At 44.9% G+C, this 26406-nt stretch overlaps 2 non-coding genes across 2 annotated transcripts; both read left to right on the forward strand.

The window, feature by feature from the left end:
• The first annotated feature begins 10258 nt into the window (after positions 1 to 10258).
• TRNAC-GCA (transfer RNA cysteine (anticodon GCA)) lies at positions 10259 to 10330 on the forward strand. Its single transcript has one exon. It is a non-coding gene; the product is annotated as a tRNA-Cys (tRNA).
• Positions 10331 to 13086: 2756 nt separating this feature from the next.
• On the forward strand, positions 13087 to 13158 carry TRNAC-GCA (transfer RNA cysteine (anticodon GCA)). The gene has a single exon. It is a non-coding gene; the product is annotated as a tRNA-Cys (tRNA).
• The last annotated feature ends 13248 nt before the right edge of the window (positions 13159 to 26406 follow it).

Here is a 26406-nt window from a genome sequence, read left to right on the forward strand (position 1 = left end):
TATTGACACTATGAAATTAGAAAACATTCACACCCTCAGAGAGCCAATGGTTAATCATTTACCAACATATCACTGATTTTGGGTCATGAATACATGTAGATAAAGTGAAACCAAATCAGCCTCTGTAGAACAAAACCCTTAGTGAAATGTGAGGGTATTTTCTTCTCTCTTTTTTTTTTTTTTTTGACAGGCAGATGAACAGTGAGAGAGAGAGAGAGACAGAGAGAAAGGTCTTCCTTTACCGTTGGTTCACCCTCCAATGGCCGCTGCAGCCGGCACACTGCATTGGTCCAAAGCCAGGAGCCAGGTGCTTCTCCTGGTCTCCATGGGGCTGCAGGGCCCAAGGACTTGGGCCATCCTCCACTGCACTCCCGGGCCACAACAGAGAGCTGGACTGGAAGAGGAGCAACCGGGACAGAATCTGGCGCCCCGACCGGGACTAGAACCCGGTGTGCCAGCGCCGCAGGCGGAGGATTAGCCTAGTGAGCCGCGGCGCCGGCCATGTGAGGGTATTTTCAAGAGTTTGTGTGAAAATGGAAGTTTAATTCATATTTCTGAATGTGAGTTTATTTTGGTGGAGAAAAACTTCAATCTATGAATAATTATTTCATGATATGCATTTCCCACATATACTTAACAATGTTTTGCACCAAAATAAACTCATCCTTTTCATTCCACTTTTCCATGAAATAACCCTGTGGAAAGTTGGAGTGGAAAGAACTCAGTACTGTGGGGCAGGCTTTTGAATTACCCTGACTTTCCCCAGATTCAGTAGGCTCAGTCTCCTGAGACTTCAGATTAGAGGTGGGAGCTGACTCTTTAACAGCAGCTTCAGTGAGCATACAACAACCTTATAAAAAAAAAAAGGCAGGGGATACCTGGATTTGAACCACAGACCTCTTGACCTGCAGTCAAATGCTGTACCCCTGAGCTATACCCCCTATCCTTAGGGAAAGCCTTAATACTACCTCTTACCTGTGTAGCCATGCCCAACGTTCCTATAAAATGTTGCCAGAGGTGTTCATTTAGGCTGAGGACCTTGGAAGCTGCCAAGCCTGCCTCACTACAATTTCATTTCTCACATGCAAAATAAGCAACAGGTTCCCTCCCTGTAGCAGCCTCCTTGTCCTTTCTGGGAAGGGAATGTCACTGCCATTATTGCTGGAAGGGCCTTCACAGTTCCTGGTTTGTGCCCTAACTGTGGCATCTGACAAGAGGGATTCAAGACTGATGTTCTTCCCAAGCACAAATGACTCCATATTAATGGATTTAGGATTGGAATCCATTCTTCCCAACTTTTAAAACTAAACCAATGACTTTCTTATCTTTCTCTGTCCCTGTCTTCATCAGTTCAAGTGCTGTAAAGACTTTATAACTTATAAATTTATGCACAGCAAAGAGAATAAAATGTGAACATACAAAAGCGTGAGTGTGCCACACAGCTCAACCATCATAGGAAAAACTAATGGAAACCTCCAAGATTTGAATTGATTCATTGACTGCACCCTTGGGGCCAGACCTCAGATTTCATGTCCTTGGGAATAACCCTGGGAGCTTGTTAAATATGCAGATACTATCTGAGTTTAGGAACCAACTCCTATGGAGGCCTTCTTGGAGAAACAAACATCAGCTACAGATCTAAATATGCCTTTTTTTCCTGCAAGAAGGGACAGCATTAGGAATTCTAGCACACCTGGGGTCAACCAGAGCTGGTGGGGGTGCTCCAGGAACATGATCAAATTTTTATCCTTGGAATTCTGTTCTGTATACTAATGTTTCCTAATTTTAGGGTACATCGGGCTATGGGGCAGTCAGGTTCAGGAGTGGGCCTGGTGGGAGAGGATAGCTTTCAGAAGGGATGACTATGGCAAGACCACCTCATCTGCATCCAGGCACACAGTGGAGTCGGACTTGGGGACTGAGAACTGAGGGTAGCTGGGCTCACTCCCTGGTGTCTGACTTGGAGATTGCAGACTCAATGGGGAAGAAGAGGAGAGGGGGTGCCAAGAGGAACAAAGAATAGAAGGAGAGGAGAAAAAGAAGAGAAGTGGTCATTTGCTTCCTACTGATACAGTTTCAAATGCTGCATAATTTTACTTATTTTTTATTTCTATGTATTTAATTTTTTTTTTGACAGGCAGAGTGGATAGTGAGAGAGAGAGACAGAGAGAAAGGTCTTCCTTTTTGCCGTTGGTTCACCCTCTAATGGCCGCTGCGGCCGGCACATCTCGCTGATCTGAAGCCAGGAGCCAGGTGCTTCTCCTGGTCTCCTATGTGGGGCAGGGCCCAAGGACTTGGGCCATCCTCCACTGCCTTCCCGGGCCATAGCAGAGAGCTGGCCTGGAAGAGGGACAACCGGGATAGAATCCGGCGCCCCAACTGGGACTAGAACCCGGTGTCGGCACCACATGGCGGAGGATTAGCCTGTTAAGCCACGGCGCCGGCCGTATTTCTATGTATTTGAAAGGCAGAGTTACAGAGAGAGGAGGAGAGACAGAGGGGGAAGGAGTAATGGAGAGAGAGAGAGCGAAAGAGAGAGAGAGAAAGAAAGAGAAAGAGAGAGGAGAGACTATCTTCCATCCATTGGTTTACTCCCCAGATGGCCACAATGGCTGGGACTGGGCCAGGCTGAAACTAGGAGCAAGGAGCCAGGAGCTTCTTCCAGGTCTTCCACATGGGTGCAGGGGCCCAGGCACTTGGGACAACTTCCGATGCTTTCTCAGACCATTAGCAGGAAGCTGGATCAGAAGTGTAGCAGCTGGGACTTGAACAGGCACCTATATGGGATGCTGGTCTCACAAGTGGAGGCTTAACCTGCTACGCTACAGCACCGGCCTAGTCTGTAATTTTAGAGGACAGAGTTTCCCAGAAAAATAAGAATATAATAGTCTCTGGAAGATGGTAATTGTTAGGGCATTTTGGAGCTGCAAGGCGTCTTAGGGAGAAATAGTCCTTACTGTTACCTTCACACCTAGCTTCATTCCTGCCTGCTATTATCATATTTTTATTTTTCCTTTCTGACCTTGGTTTTACTTTCCTGGCCACTTTTTGTGAAGAAAAGTGGAAAGTAAACAAGGTGGATATGAATTTGAACCAGGAACTTTTTGACCAACCACTGAATGCTACCCTGAGCCGTAACTCCCTGTGTGGTCTCATCCCTCAACTGGCCCCCTTTTCTCTTGACACCATGTCCAATACTCCAGCGACTTATTGTTGCTTCTGCAATCCAAGGAGTGGGCAGACTTTCAATATGGGTTGAATTATGAGTTGAATGATGTCCCCCAAAAAGATATGCTGACCCCCCCCACAGTACATTTATATTTTATCTACTTAGAATTAGAGTCTTTGCAAGTGTAATCAAGTTAAGATGAGTTAGATTGGATGAAGGTGGGCTGCTGATCCCATATGGATGCTGTCCTTATAAGAAGAGAAGAGAGGGGCTGGTGCTGTGGTACAGCAGGTAAAGATGTTACAAGTGATGCTGATAACCTATATGGGTGCTGGTTTGAGTGCAGGCTGCTCCACTTCCAATCCAGCTCCCTGCTGATGCACCTGGGAAAGCACTGGAAGATAGCTCAAGTGCTTGGGCCTCTGCATCTACCTGAGAGACCCAGAAGAAGCTACAGGCTCCTGGCATTGGTCTAGTCCAGCCCTTGTGTTGTGGCCATTTGGGTAGTGAGATCTCTTTCCCACTCTGTCTGTAACTCTTTCAAATAAGTAATATAAATCTTTAAAAAAAGATATTTTCATAGGAATATCCTATAAAATTATATTGGGTAGGGCTGGCGCTGTGGCGCAGTGGGTTAAAACCCCAGCCTGCAGTGCTGGCATCCCACATTGGTGCTGGTTTGAGTCCTGGCTGTTCCATTTCCAATACAGCTCTCTGCTATGGCCTGGGAAAGCAGTAGAAGATGGCCCAAGTCTTTGTGGGACACCTGGAAGAAGCTCCTGGCTCCTGGCCAGCTCAGCTCTGGCCATTGCGGTCATTTGGGGAGTGAACCAGTGGATGAAAGACCTCTCTCTCCCTCTCTTTGCCTGTAACTCTGCATCTCAAGTAAACAATAAATCTTAAAAAAAAAAAACAGACTACCAATGAGAGTGGCCAGATGCCAAAGTCACCAGAAAATATATTCAAAGTAGCCACCATATACATGTTCAAAACATGGAGAGAAATCATTATTAAGGAAGCTATGGGAGTAGGTGTTGTGATGTAATAAGGTAAGCTGCCACTTGGGACACCCACATCCAATACTGGAATGCTACTCTACTTCCAATCAAACTCCTACTAATGCATCTGGGAAGAAGCAGATGATGGTTCAAGTGTTTAGGTCCCTGCTACCTATGTGGGAGGTCTGGATGCAATTCCAGGCTCCTGGCTTCCATTTGGCTTAGCCCTGTCTATTGCATGTATTTGAGGAGTGAACCAGCAGAAGGATGATTTTCATTCTCTCTCTTCTCCCTTTACCTTTTTAGTAGATGAAGATTAAACAGTTCTTAAAAAAACAAGGTATGGGGGTCAGCACTGCGGCACAGTAGGTTAATCCTCTGCCTGCGGTGCTGGCATCCATGGGATGCCAGTTCTAGTCCCGGATGCTCCTTTTCCAATCCAGCTCTCTGCTGTGGCCTGGGAAAGCAGTAGGAGATGGCCCAAGTGCTTGAGTCCATGCACCCACATGGGAGACCTGGAAAAAGCTCTTGGCTCCTGATTTTGGATCAGTGCAGCTCTGGCTGTTGCGGCCATTTGGGTATTGAACCAATGGAAGGAAGACCTTTCTCTCTGTCTCTCCCTCTGCCTGTACTTCTCAAATAAATAAAAAAAAGTATGATGACAAAATTACATCAGACAGAAGCTATTGATTTAACAGTTACAAAGTATAAGGAAGAAACAAATGGAAATTCTGGAGTTAAAAATGTAATAATTGAAATGAAAAGTTCACTGGATGGACTAAATAGTAGATTTTTAAAATGGCAGAATAAAGGATTAGCAGATGAAGCTATAGGCAGTGCCTTATAAACAGTAGTGATTTATCTCCAACAGTTCTAGAGGCTGAGGATCCCAAGTTCAAGGTCTCAGACAATTCAGTGTCTTCTGAGTGCTGACTTCCTAGTTCATAGACAGTTGTTCTATCTTTGTGTCCTCACAAGGAGGAAGCAGGTGGGGAGCTAGTGGGGCCTCTTCTTTGAGGATGCTAACCCCATTCATGAGGGCTCTGCCTTAATGACCCAATGGCCCCCAAAGGTCCCACTTCCCAATACCATCACACTGGAAAACTAATTTCAGCATGTGAGTGGAGGAAGGAGACACAAACATTGAGTCCATGGCAGAGAGAAATGATACCATATGAAGAATAGAGAAAAAAATGAATAAAAACAGAGACTCAGGGAAATTTGCACACTTTATGCTCACCAGCACAAACATAATGGGTGTACTGAAAGGAGAGGAAAGATACAAAGAAGAAAAAGAAAGTTTTAAATAAAGACTGAAAGTGTCCTAAATTTATTGAAAAGCACTAATCTACACACCCAGAAAGCTCTATGAATACCATGTACAGTAAACAGAGATGCACAGATATATGTAAGGACAAGGAGAGAATACTCAAAGCAGCAAGAGATAGACTCGTTCCTTACAAGAGAATCCTAATAAGATTAGCAGTTGATTTCCCAACTGGAACAATGGAGGACAGAAGGCAGTGGAATAACATTAATAGTGCTCGAAGGAAAAAAAATCTGTCAGCCAAGAGTTTACACCCAGTGAAACTATCTTTCAAATATGAAGCTGAGGGGCCACCACTGTGGCATAGCAGGTAAAGCCACCACCTGCAGTGCTGGCATCCCATAGGGGCCCCTGTTTGAGACCCAGATGCTTTACTTCCTATCCAGTTCTTTGCTATGGCCTGGGAAAGCAGTAGAGGATGGCCCAAATGCTTGGGTCCTGCACCCACCTGGGAGATCCAGAAGAAGCTCTCAGCTCCTGGCTTTGAATCAGCTCAGCTCTGGCCATTGCAATCATTTGGGGAGTGAACCAGCAGATGGGAGATTCTCTCCCTCTCTCTCTCTCTTTCTCCCCCCACCCCCCGTCTTTGCCTCTCTGTTCTTTGAAAAAATATGAAGGTGAAAGAAAGACATCCCAGGCAAACAAAAACTGCGTAAGTTTGTTTCTATCAAACCCATTTATATGAAATATTAAAGGAATTTTTTCAGGCTGAAAGCCAGTGACCCTAAAGGGCAATTCAAATCAACAAGAAGAAAATAAAAGAATATTGGGAAAGGTAGTTATGTATTGTAAATGGTAGTATCAATGCATATTTTTCTCCTTTCTTAGTTGATTTAAAAAGCAATTATGTAAAAGAATATTCACTCATATACTGTGTCCCTGGACCTATAATATATAGATGAGATATATTTGTTAAATGCCAAGTTTTATTGGACTGAAGAAAAGACTACAAGTAGTGAAGTTATCAGCAATGTATTGTCAATTTCTAACATTAATTGATTTATATATATATGGGTGAAGGAAAACTTTTCAACTCAGTTTATGAGGCCAAATGAATCTGACACCTAAACAGACAAAAACATCAGAAGAAAACCAATAACTTATAGACATAAATACAAAAATCTTCAACAAAATACTATCAACTTCAATCCAGCACACATACATTTATCATTTAACTTAAATATTTAAAAGACTATATTTTAATAAAGCATATAAAAAGAATTATGACAAGTGGGATTTGTCTCAGGAATTTAAGTTTAGCTTAACAACTGACAATTAAATTAATACATTATATCAACAGAATATGAAACAAAAATCACACGATCATTTTAATAGAAACAGAAAAAGCATTTAACCAAAATTCAACATTCTTTCATGATTAAAAAAAACCTGAGAAAATTAGGAATAGTAGAAAACTTCTGTAAACTGTTAAAAATCATCTTTGAAAGATCCACAGCTAACATCGTAGTTAATGGTAAAAGACTACATGCTTTCCTCCTAAGACTGGGAACAAGGCAAAAATGTGTGCCCTTACCATCTTTATTATATTGTAAATTCTAACCAGGGCAATATACAAGAAAAAGATGACATTCAGTTGGAAGAAAAAAATTGTTCCTCTCTCAGATGATATGATATTATATACAGCAAATCCTTAGGAATCTACCATAAAACTGTTCAAGCTAATGAACACATTCAGCAACATTGTAGGACACACAGCCAACCCACAAAAATCAATTCTGTGTTTATATACTTGCAATGAACAATCCTAAAATGAAATTAAGATGTCAACCCATTTACAATAGCATCAAAAAGTAAAATCTTTCAGAATGAGTTTAACAAAACAAGTGGAAAATTTATAGTCTGAAGACCAAAAACATCAGAAGATTTGATGTCTCCTTGAGGGCCCACTTCCTGGTTACCTGATGGCTGTCTTCTCACTGTGTTCTTAAACAGCAGACAGGGTGGAGGGATCTCTCTGGGGTCTCTTTTAGAAGGGCGCTATTACTAAACCAGAGGGCACCACCCTGATGACATCTTCTAATGTCTGGATTTAGGCTTCCTGGGGTCCAGAACTTTTCCAGAGAAATAACTTCCTGTTATTTATAAGTTATTCAGCCTACTTTGTTTGTTATAGCAGACCAGATTAAGACAATGATAATACCTTTCATGTTTATCTACAGATTCAATGCAATTCCTTTCAGAATCCCAGTCTGCTTCTTTATAGAAATTGACAGTTCATTCTAAAATTTTCATGGAATCACAAAGGATATGGACTAACCAAAAGAATCTTGTAAAACTTTAGAAATGAAAACTGTATCCACATAAAGACCTGTACATGAAAATTTAAAGCAGCATTCTTCATACTAGCCAACGGGCAAAACAACCCAATTGTCTCTCAGTAAATGAATGCATAAGCACATATCCACCCAGTGGACTATTGTTTAGCCATGAAAACATAAGCTGCAACCCTCTCCAGCCCTCTATTGGGGGCAGCTTAGGGGAGTCTTCCCCACCCTGTACCAAGGAGGCTATTAGGTTCAATAACACTGTGATGATGAAGTTCTGGGAGGAATTTCAGGGATTCCACGTTCAGAAAGCCCTCCACCCAGTAATATCCCCGAAGGGAGTGGGGAGAGCAAAAGGTGGGCCCTTACCCATATCTCTAAAAACTGCAGTCTAAAGCAGACTGGGTGCCCAGTTCTTTACTGAGGTGCCAGCCTGCTATCCAACTGCTCTCTGTCTTGCAGCTGAAATTTCTTTTCTTGTGAAGACAAAAATCTCTGATCACCTGCTTCCAGTAACATATTCATATGAGATGTCCAGAAGAGGGAACTCAGATACAAAGCAGAATAGTAATGGCTTAGGCACAGGAGTGGGTATGGGAAGATAGGATTCTAGCTAAAGATGATGGAGTTTTTTTTTTAATGTGATGAAAATGTTCTAAAATTGTGGCTATGGTTGCATATACACATGAATACAAAAAACTATTGAGTTGTACACTTCAAATGGATGTATTGTATGATATGTGCCTTATGTCTCAATAAAACCTTTAGAAGAAACTTTATTTCCAAAAACCGGTAGCAGGAGGGATTTGGCTCTCAAGGTACAGTTTGCTAACCTTGATCTATACCAGGGCTTCTTAGACATTAGTGTGCATCGAAACCACTGGAAGGCCATAAAACAGACAGCTGGACCTCACTCCGGAGTTTTTGATTCAGAAGGGCTAGCCTAAAGCCACAAAATTGCATTTCTAATAAGTTCCCGGGTGATGCTATTGCTCCCAGTGATTGTAAAGCCACTGCTCTAAACCATTGAGTCATATATTCAGGTATGCACAGCAGCAATCCATCAGGAGGATGTGGTGCATACTGTTCCCACCCAAGCATGTAACAAGGCACAAGAGGATCACATGTGTAGCTTCCTAATTCTCGAAGGAGAATAGCTCTACATAAACTGTCATTCATAGTTCAACTCATGCCTCAATCTTAAAGCAAGGTCTCCATGGGCAGTTGACAGAGATAAGTTGAGCCTAGCTGATATATGGCCCTGCCTGACTTGCTGGTGGGCAGAACTTAAAGTATCTTTTGACAGCTCTGCTTAGAAGCAAAGACGGTCCAAGAATAAAATGTGTGCTAATTCATAGGCGTTAGGTGTAACCAAGGCTGTAGGGACTTGGAAAGTAGGAGACCTTGGTTATGAGATGGATTGAGCACGTTATGCGATCTCACAGTTTGGACTATGATTTTTTTTAAAAAGTATCCTTAAGTACACCCTCAGCGTAAGGTTGCCACCCATAGGTAGGGCTTAATGAGCAGATATTAAGATCACCTGGGGAGGGAGAGCTAAGGAGCCCTGTGCACACCCACCCACTACTTACTCAACCCACTCAGGAATAAGGGGCTATAACCTCAGGCATGGAGGCTCAGACTGGGCTTCCACCAAGGGGACTCCACTCCACCAAGGAGAAACCAGCTGCTGCCTGGGAAGGATGCCCAACTTGCCGATCCCATTGCCTAATAGAGTGTTTTATGGTCTGGGGCAGGCGGCCAGCAACATGGTAGCAGATAGACGATACGGAACGTCATGAGTTTCTCACTGGAACAAGCACTCCAAATTTAGATGATCTAAGTGATATCTTAGTAACGATTAAGTACACAGCAGAGGAGTGAGGAAAGAGTACGCACCCTTCTGCCTTTCTCTCCCATTGGGCAGCACAGCGCATTCCGCCATCTCCACACTCTGAAGAGAGCCCCACCTGGTTGCTGAATTCGTCACCAGGCCTGGAGGAAAGGCGGGCGTGTGTGTCCTCACCGCGTGGACGGGCGCGTGCCGCGGGAAATGGGCGCATCAGGCCCGGGTCTCTGTGGAGAGACAGCTCCCGCTAAAACGCCAGGCCCCCAAGAAGGCAGGCTTCAGGCCTCCTCCTGCCTGCTGGGGTCCGCTAAGTCCCTGCGACCCCAGCCCAAGCCGCGGACCAGAGGAGGCGGGCGAGGAGGGGGTCAGAGCCCAGCAGGCCAGGCTGAAGGAGGCGGGAAAGAAGCAAGTGGCGGCGGAGTTTCTTGCCAGAAACCTTAGTTTTCAAACCTGTGGCTCTGTCCCTGCCACCCGGGGGTGAAGGAAGGGCTGTGTCTCAGAGTAGAACTGTGGCCCAGGAACAGATCTCAGTCTCTGTATATTGTAGGGGCAGAACTCAAATACTCCACACTAGTCTCTGGTGTGGCAACACAACTGAAATAAGCTCAGGAGGCCTTTTAAAGGACATCTGGGGGTATAGCTCAGGGGTAGAGCATTTGACTGCAGACCAAGAGGTCCCCGGTTCAAATCCGGGTGCCCCCTCCTGGTGTTTTTGCTTCATTGCCAAAACGTTTACTAAAGTACCATCCACATTTTAGAAATGTATGCTGTTTTCCTTATTACCGTTCTTTTTCCTAGTTAAAAAAATTCTCTTTTTAAAAAAGACTAATTTATTTACTTGAAAGAGATTCAAGGAGAAATCTTCCATCTGCAGGTTCACTACCTAAATGGAGGGGCCCTTCCGGGTCTCCCACGAAGGTGCAGGGGTCCAAGCCTGGGCCAAGTTCCCTGGGCCAGCCTCCCCTCCTCTCCCAAGTACCTTAGCGGAGGGCAGGATGGGAAGTGGAGCCAGAACGAGAACTGGAGGCCACATGGGATGATGGCAGTGCTGCAGGCCGGCGGTCTTACTCCCAGGCCACAGTGCAGGCCTCGCCCTAGTGCGTTTCCCCAGCCGGTATTGTCTTTTCAGAGGCGTGGTCACAGCTGACTTCCCGGCCCCAGTTCTTGCTCTCCCCTCCTTCCCCTGTGTTTTGCTTTGTGACGTTTCTGTTTCTCCCTGGGAGGCACGGGCTTCACCACCTTTACTTTGAGTTGGGCCAATCAAGACACAGAAACCACATAGTCCTTTAAATAGAGGAAGCTTTATAGAAAGCAAGGCCATGCTCTGAACTGACAGTAACTAGAAGCGTACAAAAAAAACTCGGAAGGATCCGCCAGGTGCGAGGGAGCCAAGTAAGGACAAATTTGGAAGGGGGCTTTGCTGGGGGACGTATGGCATGCACGGTCACAGGCGCCAAGCAAACAGCTAATCACCCTTCAGGCCACAGGTGAATCCTGTCTGCACCTGGAGTGCGTGGGAACCAAGCTGGAGGCAGGCTGAGGCTGGAGGGCAGAATGGTCACCTGCCAGGGCTGCAAGCTCGCCAAGGGACTTCCTTCTCTAGGTATGTACCTGCCACGGAGATCCACCAGACTCTAGGCACCACACCAGCCAAAGCAAAAACACCCGGGGCGGGCTGGGAAGAGAAGCCCCTTTCTCTCGAATCATCCCTCCGGCGCCCTCTACTGGCAACAGTTGTCATTGTGCCTATCTAACAGAAAGCAAGGCGGGGATTCAGTCAGTGTGTTACCACTGAGCGGGAGAGGAAGGGTGAATTTGGAACTGAGCTGATAGGTGGTAACTGGCATCTTGTGCAACTTGCTTTGGCCAGCAGGCTGTTAGCAGATGTGGCGTAAGCAGGAGCCTGAGATCTGCCTGTGAGGCTTGCTCTCTGACTTACCAGGAAATAGCCTAGTCCTAGAGGCTGCTGCTCTTTCCACCTGTGTCCTAGAGTAAACAGACATGGACCCATGATGAGGCCAACTCACTGCCAGAGCCAAGGCCAACCAGTCCCACTGCCTAAAATTGTGAAAGTCGTCAAATCAAGGTGGAGTCAAACCCTGATAGAATGGTTAGGAGGCCCTCAAGAAAGGGCTGAGTCAAACACATAGCTACGATAAAAGCTTGCAGGGTCTTTGCAGACCACAGCCCCACACAAAAGCCAACATGACCTTACACAAAGTGCACTGCCGCCGGCATGCCTGTGCAGCAAATGCCTGTTCAACCTCTAACAGATATTACCCCAGTACTGATTTTCATAGCCAAGGATAATGTTTTCATGGCAACTTACGTGGGCATGGTCTTCCTTTGTTTCACTGGATGTACCCTATGATTTCTCTGACGTGTATCCCACATGATAATCCCTGTGATACTACCAAATAAAGTCATTTATTTGGAGAGCCACTCTCTCTATCATTACTTGAGATTAGCAAAGCTGACCCATGCGGCCAAGCCCAGCTTAGATCAGCTGATTCATCTTCAATCCACAAGTTTCTTTCTTTCTTTTTCTTTTTAAAGATTAGTTAATTTCAAAGACAGCTACAGAGAGGGAAAAAGAAAATGAGTGCTTTCATCCAAGGTTCACTCCACAAATAGTGACAACGGCCATGGCTGGGCCAGGCTGACGTCAGGGGCTAGGAGATCCCTCTGGGTCTCCCATGTGAATGGCAGGTGCTGGTTATCTTTGGGTGGCTTTCCCAGGCCATTAGCAGGGAACTGGATTGGAAATGGAGCAGCCAGACTCAAACTAGTGCTCACATGAGGGGTCATTGGCATGGGTGGCAGCTTAACCCACTACACTACAATGCTGGCCCCCACAAGTTTCTTGAGAATACCCTACTGACAAAAGCATTAGCAACCTCGACTGAAACAAATCAACTGAAAATTGGGAAGATTTCAGAGCCACTAACATTCCACAGGTGAGAAGCAAGCTGAGGGGACTACCCAGCTACCAAAAAGGACGTATTTTCCAATGACCTCTTCAGAAATTGCAAAGGATTGTGAAAGGATAGCAACTGCTGATTCAGCCTTGGACTGATGTCACCCATTATTGATTCTTGGAGCTAAGAACGCGAGGATGACTTGTTAGGAAGCAGTATTGTGGAAGTAGCAGATACAGCCATGATTCTTACACATGTCCCCTGTCCCATCATGTGCCCATCAGGTACTGAGTGAGGGGTGAGGAGGAGACCAGTTTATTGAAGGAGTTAGGTTATGGCTTCAGAATAGAAAAAATGCCTACCAGACCAGTGAGGATCCTTTGCAGAATGGAAGGTCTGAAGAATGGTCGCTAGTCATTTTATGGTGGGGTCGCCAATGTCCTCAGGCTGACTAGGAATGAATAAATGCCAGCACACTATGTAATTATTGGGCAAATGACACAGGTAAAATTTGCTAAGGGAGAGCATTACATTACCTGAGGGGGTATAGCTCAGGGGTAGAGCATTTGACTGCAGATCAAGAGGTCCCTGGTTCAAATCCAGGTGCCCCCTGTTTTATTTTACTAGGCCAAATCTAGAAGGGTCCTGTCCTGAACACCACCTGGGACTTGGGTGCAGGAATTCTGGTTATATACCCCAAGTCAGTCCTCCCCACCATGGGCTCTGTGTTGCAGAATTTGTTAAGGACACACTAAATCAGAGGTTACCCAATCTGACTTTGCCCCAGAGTTATTGGTGAGCCTTCTAAAAAGTACAGGTTAACTCTACACATTCAGGTTCCTTGGGACTGAGGAGGAGTCTGGAAACTTTTAGTGTCAGGAGGTGCACCCCAGACATGGATGAAATGTGAAAACTTCCACTGACTACACTAAAAGACTCAGCTCTTTCTGCAGAATGACTGAGATTACTGAAAAACAGTGGAAAGCTGTTGAACTATGATCCTGGTTGTGTTCACAGTTTCCCTGTCTCCTGAATGAATTCACACTTCAGGGATAGCCCTGGTGAAGGTCTAGAGTATGTCCAGATACCTCCACAGACCTGAAACACAAGTAGCTATACCCCACATCAGCTTGATTGCTATACATCTCTGTTACTCAGAATCTTCCTGATTAACCATGTAGAAGAGTCAGCAGGGGGAATGCTAGCTGCCAGATTCTCCCTATGTACATATATTTTTGCATTTCTATTGGTTCCCTGAATTTTTCTAAAAATGATTAACTCATGGCCCTGTGCACATGGATGCAAACCCTTGTGGGTGTGCAAACATACACAAATGTTTGGTATATATCAGGATTTGGTATCAAGGTTATGCTGTCTCATAAAATGATTTGGAAGATGTTCCATTTTTTTCCTATTCTCTAAAAAGTTTGCATGAACTTTTTTTTTAAACAGTCTTTGGAAGAATTTACCAATGATGTCTTTTGAGTCTGATTTTTTTGTTGTGGAAAGTTTTTAATCATGGATTTAATGTGGTAGAATAATCACATTTTCTATTTCTTCTCCTGTTTAAGAAAATGTGAATTTAAAAGATCAAGTTGATTATGATGATCTCTTACTATGTTTTTGATGTCTGTTGGCTCTGTGGTAATGTCCCTTTTTCCATTCCTGATATTGATAATTTTTCAGGGTTTTTCTTTTTTTTCTCTTGATAAGGGTTGCTACAGTTTATCAGTTTTGTTAATCTTTTCAGTAAATCACCTTTTGGCTTTGCTGATTTTTTCCTATTGTACTGTTGGATTTTGTTTCATTGATTTCTTCACTGAAATTTATTATTTCCTTCTTTTTAGTTCAAGTTCAAATTGCTGTTCTTTTTTTCCTATAATTTTAGGTGCCAGCTTAGATAACCGATTTTTAGCCTTTCTTTCATTTTCTTTCTTTCTTCCTTCCTTCCTTTCTTTCTTTTCTTTCTTTCTTTCTTTCGTAACTGCAACTAAGAGTATAAATTTCACCAATCATTGCTTTACCTGAACCGTAGCAAGATTCTCTGACAAAGAGGCAGGATACCAAGGCTGTCAGCAGGAAGCAGCTTTATTTTTATGTGGCAAGCCCAGAGGATTTTTATCCAAAGTCTGGACCCTGAGCAAAACAGGTGGTTGTCTTCTATACCTTGGCACAAACAACTGTAAGTTTCCCTTTACATACCTGGTTATGCATATTTTGATTGGATATTTCAGAGCTATGACACAGCTTACATAACTAATACAAGACTGCATGTGGGTTTAAAAAAACTGCTTAGGTTGCAAGGTGGCTTATCTCCCCCTTGTTCCCAGGAAGCCCCTGCTGGAAAGCCCCCTATCATAGCAGCCCCTTACCAGTTCCCCTTTGCATCTTAACTTCTCATTTTCTTTTTGTTTTGAGAGGGGTCTTCTGTCCCAGAACCACATGAATTTTGATTTGTTACATCTGTATTAAGATATTTTCAATATAAATTTTGATTTCTTCTTTTGATATAGATTATTTGGAAGTTTGTTTAACTTACAAGAAACTGTGTATTTCTTAATTATCTTTTATTTTTAATTTAGACTAATTCAGTTAGAGCACAGTCAGAAAATATTCTCAATTATTTCAATCCTTCTAGATCTGTGGAGACTTAACTCACATCACCAAATATTTTAATTAATATTTTGTGTGCAGGCATCCCAATTGGCAGCTTACCTGGTTGCACCAAAATACCCAACCCCTGAATTGGCATTTTAGCTGCTACACTAATTGCCCACCTCTTCCATTTTTTTAAAGATTTATTTATTTATTTGAGAAGCAGAGTTGCAGAGAGAGAGAGATCTTCTTTCCGTTGGTTCACTCTCCAAATGGATGCAATGGCTGGAGCTGGGGGGTGATCTGAAGCCAGGAGCCAGGAACTTCCACTGGGTTTCCCACGTGGGTTCAGGGTCCCAAACACTTGGGTCATCTTCTCCTCTTTCCCAGGCCATTAGCAGGAAGCTGGTTTGGAAATGGAGCAGCTGGGACTTGAACTGGAGCCCTTATGGAATATCGACACTGCAGGCAAAGGGTTAACTTACTATGTCACAGCACCAGTCCCTCTTCCATCATTTTTTATAAGTCATCTGTCAGTCATAAAATCTGAATTTTTCCCCACAGTGTACTTTTCAGATTTCTCTTTTTTAAAATAAGATTTATGATGATGTATCTAGATGTGGATTTTTTTCTTTATTTTTATCTTCTTTCTGGCTAGCAGTTTCTTAAATCAGTAGGTTGATGCTTTTTCATCAACTTGGGAAAATGCTCAAAATATGAACTGTGTCATTATTTGATGTACTGTTCATTATATATAAATTATATACCTCTTAGGTCATGTATTTTGGTTGTGTTATTCAGATTTTCCACATCGTTACTAATATTTAATTTGCCTGTTTTATCAGCTATCAATAAAAGCACGTTAAAATCTCTTACTATGATTGACAATTTATCTATTTTGCCTTTTTACTCTGTTCATTTTTGTCATATATATGTTTATACCATGTTATTGGGTACAATTAGATTTAGAATTATAATATCTTCCTGATGGACTAATTCCTTCTCATTAAAAAACCTCTTTTATCTGTAGAAATGCTTACTGACTTAAAGTCTCCTTTACATAATATTAATATTGCCACATTTTACTTTTTGGTTAGTGTTTGTGTGGTAAATCTTTACTTTTACTTTTCACTTTTGGTGCTCCTATATTTAAGGTGAGCTTCATGTGAACAGCCTATAATGTTTCTCATTCAGTTTGAGAATCTTATATTTTAAATGGAGCTTTTAATACACTTATGTTTAAAGTAATTATTGTTGCACAAAATTATAGTTTAACCATTATTGTATTTTAGCATTGTGAAGATGTTATTCCATTGCCACCTAGCTCCCATTGTTTTAAAATATTTTTAAAAATTTTTTTATTTATTTGAAAGGCATAGGGACAGGGAGAAAGGGATGGAGACAGAGAGATCTTTCATCTACTGATTTACTTCCCAAGTGCCTGCAATAGCTGAAGGCTGGGCCAGGCTGAAGGCAGGAAACTTTAACTCAATCTGGGTCTCCCGCATGAGTGGCAGGGGCCCAAGTACTTAAGTCATCACTTGTTGCTTCCCAGTATGCATTAGTAGGAAACTGGAATTGAAGTAACACTCTGACAGCAGGGACTCCATTTTGGAGCACCTGAGACTCCATCTTGAGAAAATACACCCCCCCCCCCACCGTGAGACTGTAGTCTAAAACTATGATCTAAAATTCAGACAATAACATAACACTGCATCCCACTTGGCAAAGCATAGAAACTCCCTAGCATGATCGCTTGAGCTGAAAAACAGTTTGGCTGCACCTGAATTATTGATAAGATTGTAATTTGTCCATGTCCCACATATGATTTAGGCCAATACCTGGATTAATGTCAAGATTGTAATTAAAATTGTTAAGATTATGATGTCAATATTATAATTAATATTAGCTTCGCAAATGCTTTAAGTTAAGCTTATAATTGATATTGGCAAGATTGTAACTGATATTGGTTTCACATCGGCCTTAGGTCAGCTTGACCCTAGTAACCATGTATTCCCCTTCCTGTCCTTGTGGTTTTTGCCTTTATAAACCCTGTTGCTTTGGGCTTCTGGGGTTGAGAGTTCTTTAGGGCATGATACTGCTCTCTACCACAAGCAATAAAGGACTGTCAAATTTTATCAATGTGTGGTACTCCTTTGTTTGTACTTGCTCAGCACAACAGAATCAGAAGGGAAGCTACTGGGGCTGACGCTGTGGTGTAATGGGTAAAACTGCCACTTGCAACGCCAGTATCCCATATGGACACCAGTTTGTGCTCTGGCTGCTCCACTTCTGATCCAGCTCCCTACTAATGGCCTGGAAAAAGCAGTGGAAGATTTCCCAAGAGTTTGGGCCCCTGCCACCCACATGGGAGACCCAGATGAAGCTCCTGACTTCAGCTTGGCCCAGAGCTGGGCATCATAACCATCTGGGGAGTGAACCAGTGAAGACCTCTCTATCTCTCTGCTAGTTTCTATCTTTATGTAACTCTAACTTTCAAAATAAATAAAATAAATCTTTTAAAAAAAAAGAAGTGAAGCCAGGATTCAATTTCAAGCACTACAACATGGGATGTAGGTCCAATCAATCTAGTTTTTAAAAAGTTTATTAATTTTTATTTATTTGTAGGGAGAGAGAGGAGAGAGAGAGAGAGAGAGAGAGAGAGAGAGAGAGAGAGAGAGAGATCTGTCTACTGTTCATTCCCCAGATGGCCGCAATGTCCAGGCTGTACCAGGCTGAAGGCAGGATCCAGGAACCAGGTGCTTCATCCAGGTCTCCCACGTGGGTGGCAGAGACCAAAGCCTGCTGCTTTCCCAGGCCATTAGTAGGGAGCTGGATTGAAGCTGGAGCAGCCTGGACACAAACCAGTGCTTATATGGGATGACAGTGTTGCAGGCAACAGCTTAACCCACTATGCTGTAACAATGGCTCCTGAAATAGGAGTACTTCTAATTGTAGTAGAGGAGGACAAAATGGGAGAAAGCCCATGCGACTAATGATTAGATTACTGTTCTCCTAAGCAGAAATTTGATTCTAACCTATGTGTTTGAATGAATAAGCTTCAACATATCAATATTTGGTTAGCTGATGGCCTTATAGATAATTAAAATTTTCTTCTTGATGCTTGTTTGTGTTTCCTAACCTGTTAATCCTTTCACAATTTATATATGGTATTCTTACTATTAGGCATATTTGAGATCAGTAGAAAAGCTCCATTATTTATGTTGGAAGTATACTTTCTAGTTAATCAAAATACATTTATTTCTGTTTATTTATTTGAATGGCAGAGTTACAGAAAGAGAGAGAGGGAGAGACACACACATAGACAGGCAGCTGGAGAACCATGTGGTCTTTTTGGTTTCTTAGTGGTAACTCTAGTGAGAAAGTTCACAGAGGAAGAGTTGCTGGTTCCCATTAAGGGGTTATTGGAGTCCCTGACTGTGGATACTCAAGCAGCCAGTCTCTGATGTTCATCCTAGTTCTTCCAGTTGTGCTTGGCTGAGGTTTTGGGCCAGCATGAAGCTGGTAAGGCCAAGGGATGGCAAATGAGAAGAGCAGAGAGTGAAAGATACAAGACAAAGACCAAAGTATACCATGTTGCAGAATGTGAGAGTGATGCAGAGAAAGAATATAGGGAGTAGATTAGGGAAGATAAAACTTAAGTAGGAGAGAAGGAAAAAGGATGTTTCCAACAATGATGCTGCACATTGTTGCCCCACACTGGTACTAAGGAGGAGGTGGCTGCAAGGCCTGGCCAGGGATGGTTTCTAGAAGTCCTGTGACAGATCCATGGGGGAAGGACAGGGTGTGGTCAAACCCAGATGGATATCTTTCAGGACCCATTAGTTCATTAAAAATGATGAAAAATTACAATGCACATTGGATTGTTGGTGTGGCAACTATGGTGAAATGGTGCTCATCTTGTGAAATTAAGATAGGATGGGGTTAAATTGGAATGTAAAATTAAGATAGAAAGGGTTAAAATGAAGTCGCTTGAGCTAACTGCATATTTTGCTTCTGTGCAAAATGCTTTGGCTTGCAAAATGCATTTTGTTTAAGATAACTAGACTTTAGCTGACCTTGTAACATGTGATGAATGTGCTAATGCTTTTATGAGATAATGGAGCATGTGATAATTATTTTAGGAGCTATGTTAAGTTTTTGGTTATGATGACCCCGTGTTTATGCCTACTTAAGGTCTTCTGTCCCCTCACCCTGGAAGTTTGTTATGCATCTTATGAGAATTTGTCATGCTGTGGTTTATCTTGTGATTTTTGGCAATGATGTGGAGATATGCTAATGTTGTGGTTTTTAATCTTAAATACGCTGTGCGGTTGATGATTGCCGCCTCTCTTCTCACACTGCACCAGAGAGTGTTGTTGTGCTTGGAGTTGGCCCATCTGCGCAGATGTAATAAACTTCCTCTTGCTTTTATTGCATCGGTTGGACTGGAATTCGTGCTTCTGGGGGTCTCTCTCTATAGGACACCAATTTTTGGGGTCCTACATTGGGGGCTCGTCCGGGATTTGGAGACCCCAGACCCACGCTCCATTTTCCAATCGGAGGTAAGTTTTTGCTGTTTTAAGTGTTTTTTTGTGTTCTGTTGATTCTGTTGATTTTTTATTTTTTCCCGGGGCGCTTGACGTACCGGAGGTTCATGTTTTACTGAGATTGTGCCTGCAGGACCTGTATCTGAAAAGAGCCAGTAGTAGGAAGGACAGACGTGTCAAGACCCCTGGCTCAGGCCCTTGGAGGACGCTCCATTGGCGGTATTCTGGGGGGGCCTGGCGGGTGGCAGCCGCTTCGCTCCCATCACTAAGCTTACCTGGGGAGCGTGGCGGGTGGCAGCCGCTTCGCTCTCATCGGAAGCTCTGGTTAGGATTCAGTAGGGTTTCTTTCCCGGGAGAAGAGCTGGTGGCAGCAGCCACTCCCGTTTTGGTTTCAGTTTTGTTGCGCGCAGGTCTCGTCTCATTAGGGCGCGCAGGTCTCGTTCCAGTGTTGTGCGCAGTGTCTTTGTGAAGTCTTGTGATTTGTGAGTCTTGTGGTTGTTTTCTGTGTTTTAATATACTAACCTCACTTGCCTTTCCCCTCCAACATGGGACAGGAATTAACTACACCTTTGAGTCTTACTTTAGATCATTGGAAAGAGGTCCGGGAGCGGGCCCAAAACTTGTCTGTGAGAGTGCAGAAGAAAAACTGGACAAGTTTTTGTACGTCCGAGTGGCCAGCCTTCAACATCGGGTGGCCGCGGGATGGGACTTTTGACTCTCGAATTATCTTACAGGTGAAGAGCCAGGTCTGCAGAGAAGGCAAGGAAGGGCACCCGGATCAAGTGCCCTATATCTTTGTGTGGGAAGACCTGGCACAATATCCCCCAAAATGGGTAAAACCCTTTCTCCCGGCTGACCGGGTCATGGCGGGTGCCTTACCCGCCCCGCCCCCGTCCGTAACACCTTTAAAACCGCAACCCGCGGATCAGAGCGGGCTCCCGTCAGTTGACACCTTTGTGTGGGAAGACCCAGCGCAAAATTCGCTGGTTGCCCCTGCCTCGGCCCTTTGCCCATTAAAGGAGTTAGATTCCCACAAGGCGAAGAAACCCTTGGTCCTCCCGGGCGGGCAGGAGGATCTTTTGCTTTTTGACACCCCACCGCCTTACGCACCCCTCCCGAGAGAGCCTATGGCACCTTCCCCAGATTCTACGCAGGGGGATTCTACGCAGGGAGAAAGGGGGGAGGAACCCCCGGCTCGTACAACCCCCATGGGTGCCAGGCTGCGCTTGCGTCGGGGAGGGGGGAGTGAGGGTGGCCAGTGGGAGGCACAGGCTTTCCCACTTCGCTCGGTGGGGAATCAGATGCAATATTGGCCGTTTTCAGCTTCAGATTTGTACAATTGGAAAACCCATAACCCGCCTTTTTCTCAAGATCCACAAGCTTTGACAGGATTAATTGAATCTATTCTTTTGACCCATCAACCGACTTGGGATGACTGCCAGCAGCTTCTGCAGGCTCTCCTGACCACGGAGGAGAGACAGCGAGTTCTCACGGAAGCTCGAAAAAATGTTCCAGGGGACAACGGTCAACCTACTCAACTGCCAAACGAGATTGACGCAGCATTCCCGTTGACCAGACCAGATTGGGATTTTAGTACGGCAGCCGGTAGGGAACGACTTCGTCTCTATCGCCAGATTCTCCTGACAGGTCTCAGAGGGGCAGGGAGACGCCCCACCAATTTGGCTAAGGTACGTGCCATAACTCAGGGTAATGAGGAGACCCCGGCGGGGTTTCTAGAAAGATTGATGGAGGGATACCGGATGTACACCCCGTTTGACCCCCAGGCTCCTGACCGGCAGTCAGATGTAATAATGTCTTTCATTGGCCAATCGGCCCCAGATATCCGAGCACGGTTGCAGAGACTGGAGGGCTTACAGGGTTATACATTGCAGGACCTCCTAAAAGAGGCAGAGAGAATCTTTAATAAGAGGGAAACTAAAGAAGAAAAAGAGGAAAGAATGCAAAAAGAACAAGATCAGAGAGACAAAAAGAAAAATAGGGAACTAGCTAAAATTTTGGTCACCGCAGTAAACGAATCTAATAGGCAGGATAGGTCAGGTTATGGAAGAGGTCAAACAAAGAAATACCCGGGAGACAGAAATAAACCGTGGGTAGAACGAGATCAGTGTGCGTACTGTAAGGAAAGAGGACACTGGGCCAGAGACTGTCCAAACAAGAATACCACCAGAAGAAGAAAGGAGACTGACATTCCAGTTCTTCCCCTGGGGGAAGAGGACGATTACTAGGGGGGTCAGGGCCAGGAGCCTCCCCCTGAGCCCCGGGTAACCCTGAGAGTGGGAGGCAGGCCGGTCACGTTTATGGTGGATACCGGAGCTCAGCACTCTGTTTTAAACAAAAATATTGGCCCCCTTAGCTCAAAAATTTCTTGCGTCCAGGGAGCAACTGGAAGAAAAATGTGCCGTTGGACCACAGAACGACAGGTAGATCTAGCCACTGGCCAGGTCACCCACTCATTTCTTTTAGTACCAGACTGCCCGTATCCATTATTAGGAAGAGATTTGCTATCTAAGGTGGGAGCCCAGATTCATTTCCAGAAGGAAGGGGCCTCAGTGACGGACTCTGGAGGGCGCCTTCTGCAGGTATTGACTTTACAATTAAGAGATGAACATCGTCTCTATGACAATGACAAAGAAAAAATAAAAACCTCACTAGCCCCTGAGTGGATTGAAAAGTTTCCGAGTTCTTGGGCAGAGACCGGAGGGATAGGATTAGCAATTCAGCAGCCACCTATAATAGTAAATGTGAAGCCTACAGCTGAACCAATATCTGTACGGCAGTATCCTATGACCAAGGAAGCAAAGGATGGAATCCGGCCTCATATTAAGAGATTGCTGGACTTGGGAATATTAAAACCCTGCCAATCCCCTTGGAATACACCCTTACTGCCGGTACGGAAACCAGGCACCAGTGACTTCCGACCTGTGCAGGACTTACGCGAGGTAAATCGTCGGGTCGAAGACATTCACCCGACCGTGCCAAATCCGTACAACTTGCTAAGCACTTTGCCTCCATCGCGCACTTGGTATACAGTGCTAGATTTAAAAGATGCTTTCTTTTGTCTGAGATTGAGCCCCCAGAGCCAACCTTTGTTTGCATTCGAATGGAAGGACCCGGAGACCGGATTCTCAGGGCAATTGACTTGGACCAGACTCCCACAAGGATTTAAAAATTCGCCCACACTATTCGATGAGGCCTTACATCATGACTTGGCAAGTTTTAGGGTGAGTAACCCTCAATGGACTCTTTTACAGTATGTGGATGATTTACTCCTGGCAGCAGAAACCGAAGAGGACTGTAAACAGGGAACGGAATCCCTGCTCCAGAAGCTAGGCGAACTGGGATATCGCGCCTCTGCCAAAAAGGCCCAAATATGTGCCCGACAGGTAGTTTACCTGGGTTATAAATTGAGAGGGGGCAGGAGGTGGCTAACAGAGGGACGTAAACAGGCGGTGGCGCTTATACCCCCACCTAAAAACCCACGCCAATTGAGGGAATTTCTGGGAAGCGCCGGTTTCTGCCGCCTGTGGATTCCTGGGTTTGCGGAGATTGCGGCTTCCCTATATCCCCTCACAAAAAACAATTCCCCTTACATCTGGGGAGAAGAACAGCAGCTGGCCTTCGATCAACTAAAAAAGGCCCTCTTGGAAGCCCCCGCATTAAGCCTGCCTGACCCCAACAAGCCTTTTATCCTATATATAGACGAAAGAAGGGGGATTGCAAAGGGAGTCTTGACCCAAAAATTAGGGCCTTGGAAGAGACCGGTGGCCTATTTTTCAAAGAAATTGGACAGTGTCGCCTCTGGGTGGCCCCCGTGTCTTCGCATGATAGCGGCGGTGGCCACGATTGTGAAAGATTCCGACAAACTGACTCTGGGACAGCCACTGACCGTAGTGACGTCTCATGCTATTGAGACGGTCATACGTCAGCCACCTGATCGATGGCTATCAAATGCCAGAATTACCCATTACCAAGCAATGTTACTCAACCCCGAACGCATCCGGTTTGGAACGACAGCCTCTCTCAACCCCGCCACACTACTGCCGGAACCAGGAGACCATACGCAGGTCAGTCACAATTGCCAACAGGTACTGGCTGAAGTCTACGGGGCCCGTGAGGACTTGACAGACCAGCCCCTGCCAGACGCGGAGTACACCTGGTATACAGATGGCAGCAGCTTCCTCCATCAAGGTGAGAGGAGGGCAGGGGCGGCGGTGGTCGACGGAAAGACTGTTGTTTGGGCCTCTGCCTTACCACCAGGCACTTCAGCACAAAAAGCTGAGTTGGTAGCTCTGACTGAGGCCTTAAAACAGGCAAAAGGAAAGAGGGTAAACATTTATACAGATAGTCGATACGCCTTCGCTACGGCGCATGTGCATGGTGAAATATACAAAAGAAGGGGACTGCTTACTTCAGCAGGCAGAGAAATTAAAAATAAGCAGGAAATCCTAGATCTCCTACAGGCCCTCTTCTTGCCAAAGAAGGTGAGCATCATACATTGCCCTGGCCACCAAAAAGGAGAGGATCCAGTGGCACAGGGTAACCGGATGGCGGATGAGGTGGCCAGAACAAGCGCCTTGGGTAGCTGTGCATTAAACATCAATGTGCAAGATTCTCCCAGCCAGGGGCCGGAATGGAATTATACCGAACAAGATGAGGCATCCATACAAAGGTTAGGGGGAATTTACGACGAGACCACTAAAAGCTGGAAAATACAGGGCAAAGTCGTGCTACCCACAAAAGAAACTAGAAGATTAGTGCAAGATCTACATAGATGGACACATTTAGGGTATAAGAAATTAAAGACCTTACTGGATAGAGAGGAGATTTCTTATTTTTTATTGGGACTACCTGCAGCAGTAAAACAAACCGTAGAGGCCTGCATCCCATGCGCCAAGGTAAATCCCAGATGTTCTAAAATACCTGAAGGAGTCCGGATACGGGGGGCTAGACCTGGAATTAACTGGGAAATAGATTTCACAGAGGTCCGCCCAGGCAGATATGGAATTAAGTACCTTCTAGTGTTCGTAGATACCTTTTCCGGCTGGCCTGAAGCATTTCCAGTGAAGAAGGAGACAGCACAAGTCGTGGTTAAGAAGCTATTAGAAGAAATCTTCCCGCGGTTTGGCTTGCCTAAGGTATTGGGGTCGGATAATGGACCCGCCTTCGTCTCCAGGGTAAGTCAGTTGGTGACCAAAGTGCTGGGGATTGATTGGAAATTGCATTGTGCGTACAGGCCCCAGAGTTCAGGTCAGGTAGAACGAATGAATAGAACAATTAAGGAGGCCTTAACTAAATTAACAATGGAGACTGGCACTAGAGACTGGGTCGAACTGCTGCCGATGGCTTTGTTTAGGGCTCGTAATACACCTTCTGTATGTGGACTAACACCCTATGAAATATTGTACGGAGGCCCTCCACCCGCAGCAGATTTGTTGGGACCCAGTATTGACTCATTTGCAACATCCTCTACTTTACAGACCCGCTTCCGAGCTTTACAGCTCATCCACAGGCAAATAGGGGAGCAGCTGACTGCCGTATACCAGTCCAAGTGCCCTACGCTCCCGCATTCGTTCCAGATTGGGGACATTGTCTACGTCCGCAGACACCAGATTAAGACGCTTGAGCCACGTTGGAAGGGACCCTACACGGTATTATTGACTACACCGACCGCGATAAAGGTAGACGGAATTGCCGCTTGGATACACGTGTCACACGTCAAGAGGGCGACAGCTGAACAGAGACAAGAGACCGACGACCCTGCCGACGAGCCGACACCAAAATGGAAACTACAACGTACTCAAAACCCACTCAAGATAAGAATTTCAAAAACTGTTTAGTATTGCTTACAATTCTTTTTACCCCTATTATGGGCGGCTCGCATGCCCCGGTGAGGCTCACGTGGGAGGTGCAATCTGGTACCACGGAGGTCGTATGGTCCGTTACCCGCGTGGCCCCCTCCGGGACATGGTGGCCTGCCTTGCACCCTGATGTATGTGAGCTAGTAAAGGGAATGGATAACTTGGCAGCCTATGGTGTCGCGTTCGCCCCTGGTGCATTGGTTAGTGGCTCCGTGCGGCTTGGGTGCGAGTCTGAGATAAAAAGATGCCAGTTACAACAACAAGAGTTTTATGTGTGCCCTAAGGATGGCAGGTCTACGAAAGAAAAGGGACGATGCGGGGGAGCAGAATCTTTCTACTGTAAGGCCTGGGGATGTGAGACCACTGGTCACATATATTGGAAACCCTCCTCTAGTTGGGATTGGATTACTGTACACCGTAACTTTACTCCTGGGAGAGATCCCAACTGCTCTATGCCCCTTAATATTTCTTTCACAGAAAAAGGAAAAAAAGCCAACCTTACTGACTGGAAAAGGGGAAGAATATGGGGCTTAAGGTTTTATGTTTCTGATTACAATCCCGGGCTTCTATTTAAAATTCAACTTAAAGAAGAAGCCCTTCCCCAAATTGAAGGTCCCAGTATGTTGGGGAGGTGGGAGGGTCAAAGGTCATGGCCTACATTGTCTAGACAAGGGCCTGTGACTGAAGTCGTAACCTCGACTTCCCACCAAAGGCCTGTACCTGGGGCCACAACAATAAAATCCCAGGGCCAACCCACGACCTTGACACTCTCCCAGATAGCAAATACATCTAAAAGTTTTAATTCGACTGATTTGTCCCCTACTGTACGGTCGGAT

The sequence above is a fragment of the Lepus europaeus genome, chromosome 5 (genome assembly GCF_033115175.1).
Source record: "Lepus europaeus isolate LE1 chromosome 5, mLepTim1.pri, whole genome shotgun sequence".
In the NCBI taxonomy this organism is placed as follows: domain Eukaryota; kingdom Metazoa; phylum Chordata; class Mammalia; order Lagomorpha; family Leporidae; genus Lepus; species Lepus europaeus.